Source organism: Cariama cristata, unplaced genomic scaffold (genome assembly GCF_000690535.1).
Source record: "Cariama cristata isolate BGI_N322 unplaced genomic scaffold, ASM69053v1 scaffold10204, whole genome shotgun sequence".
Classification (NCBI taxonomy): domain Eukaryota; kingdom Metazoa; phylum Chordata; class Aves; order Cariamiformes; family Cariamidae; genus Cariama; species Cariama cristata.
In genome coordinates, this window is record NW_009611241.1 from 16530 (window position 1) to 20813 (window position 4284).

The window sequence follows — 4284 nt, forward strand, 5'->3', positions numbered from 1 at the left end:
ATGCGGGGCCAGCTCCCTGACCATCATCTGGCCAGCACCCACCCGGTGCTCGGTCTGGTGGAGATCGTCGGGGTGCTCTGCCACCGCTCTGATGTCCTTCTCTTTGCACTCCTCTGGAAAGTGCTTTGGGACTGGTAACTGGAGGGCACTGGAGGAGAGCTGGGTGGTACTGGTTGGCTGCTTGACCTCTGTACAACAGAAGTTGTTTACCCTACATGTGTTAAATTCACAGATTTCTGCTCTTGGGAAAGGATTTTGTTGTTTGATGCTTTTGAGAAGCTGAGACCCAATTCGTCCTCCCTGTACCCAAGGTGACTGCCCTGGCACCAGTGATTCCCTGGCACAGGAGAAGACATTCCTTGGAAGCACAGGGACCACCAGTAAATCCCCAGCACAGGGCAGGTCCTCACCTGAGGATTCAACATCAGATGCCACCAGATGCCTGGGGCAGCTGCGGAGGGCTTTGCCCTGGAGACCCCCGTGACTCTCCCTGGAGAGGTGTCCTGGGCAAGCAGTTGTCCCCATGATGGAGAACATGAGTGGGACAGGTAGATGTGAGCAGGGCTAACCTCCAGCATGCTGCCCACTCAGTCAGCCCTCCCCATGGGCAAGAGGTGAGACTTTCCCCCTCTCCCTGCCTCTGTGCACCCATAGCCACATCCAGGAGCAGCCTGGAGCGGCTCCAGCCCCTTGCCCACCACAGGACACATCAGTGCCGCACTGAAGGGGCTGCTGGTTGTGGGAGCACTTGCAAGGCACATACGTTATATAGGCACACACATTATATAGGCACACATCCCTACAGGTGCTGCAGGTGTGGCCATGCACCCCTTACACTGCGACTGGGCTTGGCCCATTCCCCTGCCCAGCACCTACACGCTCCTAAACAGAATTAAACAATTCTAGTAAAGCTGGAGACTTGCTGGTGTCAGTGTTGGGTTTTGCCAGAGTGGCTGGTCTTCTGTCCGGGGGGTGGTGTTTCCCTGCCCTCCAGAAAGCACATCTCTGCCAGGAAAACCTCTGGCTGGACCTGGGTTCAGAGGTGATGAGCAGCTCTCAGGCAATTTAACCCTTTCTGTGCACATCTCCTGCCTGGACTGGGCTTGGTCAGACCATGGTGGGAGCAAGCCCTGGCCACAGAAAGGTGATTTTTTTCAGCTGCACTGGCACAACTCACAGCCTGTGCAGGCAAACATTGTCCTTTTCCCACCCGAGGGAGGAAAACTGCCTTGACTTCCCCAAGCCCTGTAAGGGGTCAAGGGCTGCGTGGTCCTTCACAGCTGAGTCTGGTCCCTCCCGGCTGGGCCAGCCCTGGCCGGTGCCGCTCACCCCAGGGAAGCCACATTTGCAATTTCTTTGGGTCAGGACACATCCAGTGGAAAACAGGTCCAGCCCGTTGTCTCTACATGCAGAGAAGTATCCCCCTCTCTCTCTAGCATAATATCTTATATGCTATGCATATATGCTATTTTATAGGGAAAGGCGTACTACCTTAATCTCCCTATCTAGCAATATCCATAACCATAATCATAAAAGTATCACTGAAGTGGAACCACACAGTCCTGAGCAATCAGAATTACAGGGAAGGGTCCAGATAAGATTAAAACAAATATTTCTCTAGGGAGCACAAAGCAAGTTTCCATCGGCCTGCAGTGAAAGGTGACCTAGAATGTTTGGCTACTCAATTATCTTTGCTGGGTAAGGAATAGGGTAGGGGAGGCTAGGCTTAGGATAGGGTTAGGATGTTCTTTAAAAGGTCTGAGCCTATTTCTTCATCTTCAGAGGATGCATGAAAAACTAAATAGACTCTTGGTGACCACTGGGGTTCTTTTTCTTTCTTTTTTCCCCTCTCTACGTTTTTGTCTTAGCTTCAAAGAGCCAGGGTTCTGCCTCAGTCATTGCTTTTGATTTTGCCAAGGAGTCCCACACGGGTGCTGGAAGTTTGCCATGTTTTGGTGAAAGGAGCCAAGAGGAGACCACTGGGGATCAGGTTTTTGTTCCGAAGGACAGCTAAAGTGGGCTTGAGTAACTCTTGCAACTTTCTGTACCTCTGATTCTTCAAATATGAACTTGGCAGAATATTACTGGTCTCTTGTAAAGCCTTCACATCTTCAGAGGAATAAATGCCTGATCTTATTATTGCCATTAAATTAGTTGGCTGGGACTTTCTTGCTGTGTTTAAGTGCAGGCACAGTCTCAGTGAATAAATTATACAAGGTTGGAAGCAGCCTGACTCTAAGCGACCCTTCCTCTCCTGGCTGGCCAGCCTTCTCCTCAGGGAAGGTGCAATTCTCCTGCTTGCTGTCCTCTCCTCTCCTCCCCAGCAGGACCTCAGGACACATTACAGCCTATGTTTTAGAACCTTTCTTTAAAAAACAAAACAAAACAAAACAAAACTGGGTTTTGGGGCTGAGCGCCTCTTTTCTCCTGCAGCACGGTCAGTCTGATGCAGGGTGCATGCTCAGGGCCACCACCCACAGCTCAAGCCCCAAGCGTGACCAGCCTGGTGGGGACAAGGGCAGAGACGCAGTTTCCCGGCCGGATTCAGCAGGGCTTAGCAGCTCGGAGACGGCTCAGAGAGCCCGAAACCAGGCCCCTCGCTGCTGGCACAGCACTGGGTTTCGTTAGGAAAGCTTGTGGGTGAAGCGTCCCTGGGAATGCCTCCCCTCTGCCCTGCTCTATCCCCATCCCCATCCTCATCCCCAAGAACTGCACTGCATGGGATGTATGTTTTCACCCCTTTTTATCCACTTTGCAAAACCTGCAAAGTAACTGATGCCGGCACAGCTGGAGATTGTCTCCAGCAGAGCTAGATATACTGGATCCAGTGGGCAGCCCAGTTCAAACTGGGCCAAGTGCTATTCAAGGCACTGTCAGGACCTGTGAGCTCCTGTGCGAGAGCAGCAGCTCTGCGTTGAAATCTGCTGAGCTCATCTCTGTTCCCCTGCTCTGGCACTGAGCCCTCCCTGTCCTGCCGACAAGGGGGTCGGGGATGCTCCGTTAAAGGGATACGGGACATGGCACCCCTGGGTTTTGCCAGGCCCAGTCTGGCCCCAGAGACACAGCCTGGGAGACCACGGCCAAAATGACCTGAAATTTCTGGTGCAAACCTCACCCTTCGGGTGCTGGCTGCGAAAGCCCAGTGCAGCCCAAGCCTCCTTTCCCTGGGCAAGTGGCTCAGGGTCACAGAGGGGAACACGGTCGATCACCAGCTACCTCTGTTCATCTGCCAGCTCCTGAAATTACGCAGAGTCAGAAACACTTGTGATTGCTCCCCACGGATCCATGGGACATGAGCTGATGTGGGGCTGCAGATAAAAGCAGGGTGATGGAAGCTCCTTGTGGTGGAAGCTCCTGGTGATTGCTGCCCTGGGGGAGGCCCAGTTAATGCAAGAAACCTTTCCACCTAGTACAATATTTCCAGAGGGAGGAAGGAGGCTGCTGCTCGTCTCCTCTCTGAATTCCTCCACATCTGGGAAACAAACCCACAGCTGGAACTCAAACCCCCTCCACTTCCCGCTGCTGACCCTGAGCCCGACCCCTGAGGAGCAGCTCTCCCATGGGCCAGATGGATCCCTGGCAGCAAGGGACGAGTCCTTCACAAGAACCTCTGCTTCTCCCAAAGGGATTTAAGTCCTCATTAAGAGAAGAGAATGTCGCAGTCATCCCGGAGAAAGTAAATCGGTGTTACCTGCAGAGAGCAAGGCGCAGGGAGCCGGGCTCCTGGGCTCCGGCGGCAGGGCCGGTGGGCACTGCCAAGCTCCAGCTGTGGGAAGCAGCATGTACTGCTCTCCCTCCGGTTGTTTTTATTTTGGCGATTCGGTCTGAAGGTCAAAGGAAAAGTCCGAAGGAGTGGCTTGTGGCAGGAAGTAAATGATTACCCTGCCACCGCTCTCCGAGGGGACCGAGGCACAGGGAGCTGGGGTGGGAGAGGAAAATCCCTCCTTGGAGAGGATTAGAGGGCAGCTTGCCTGGCAGGGAGGTGCAAAGGGTCAGAACAAAGTGCTTTGTTCGCCGGCGGCTGCGCCAGGTCACATGCCGGGTCCTAGAAGAGGTAATGAGCCATAGGTCACCTCCCAAATGCCAACAAGACCTCCTGGATGTGAATGCGACCCATTGCCGATCCACTGTGGAGTTTGCCAGCAAGGAAGGAGCCAGGTGAGGTGGAGTACTGTGTCCAGGGAAGGAGATCCCAGGACTTTTACATGCTTGAACTGTGCAGGTCCAACAGTCCTGCAACCCCACCTCTGCCTCCTGCGTGACCCTCCTCTGGCTCCGCGCTCC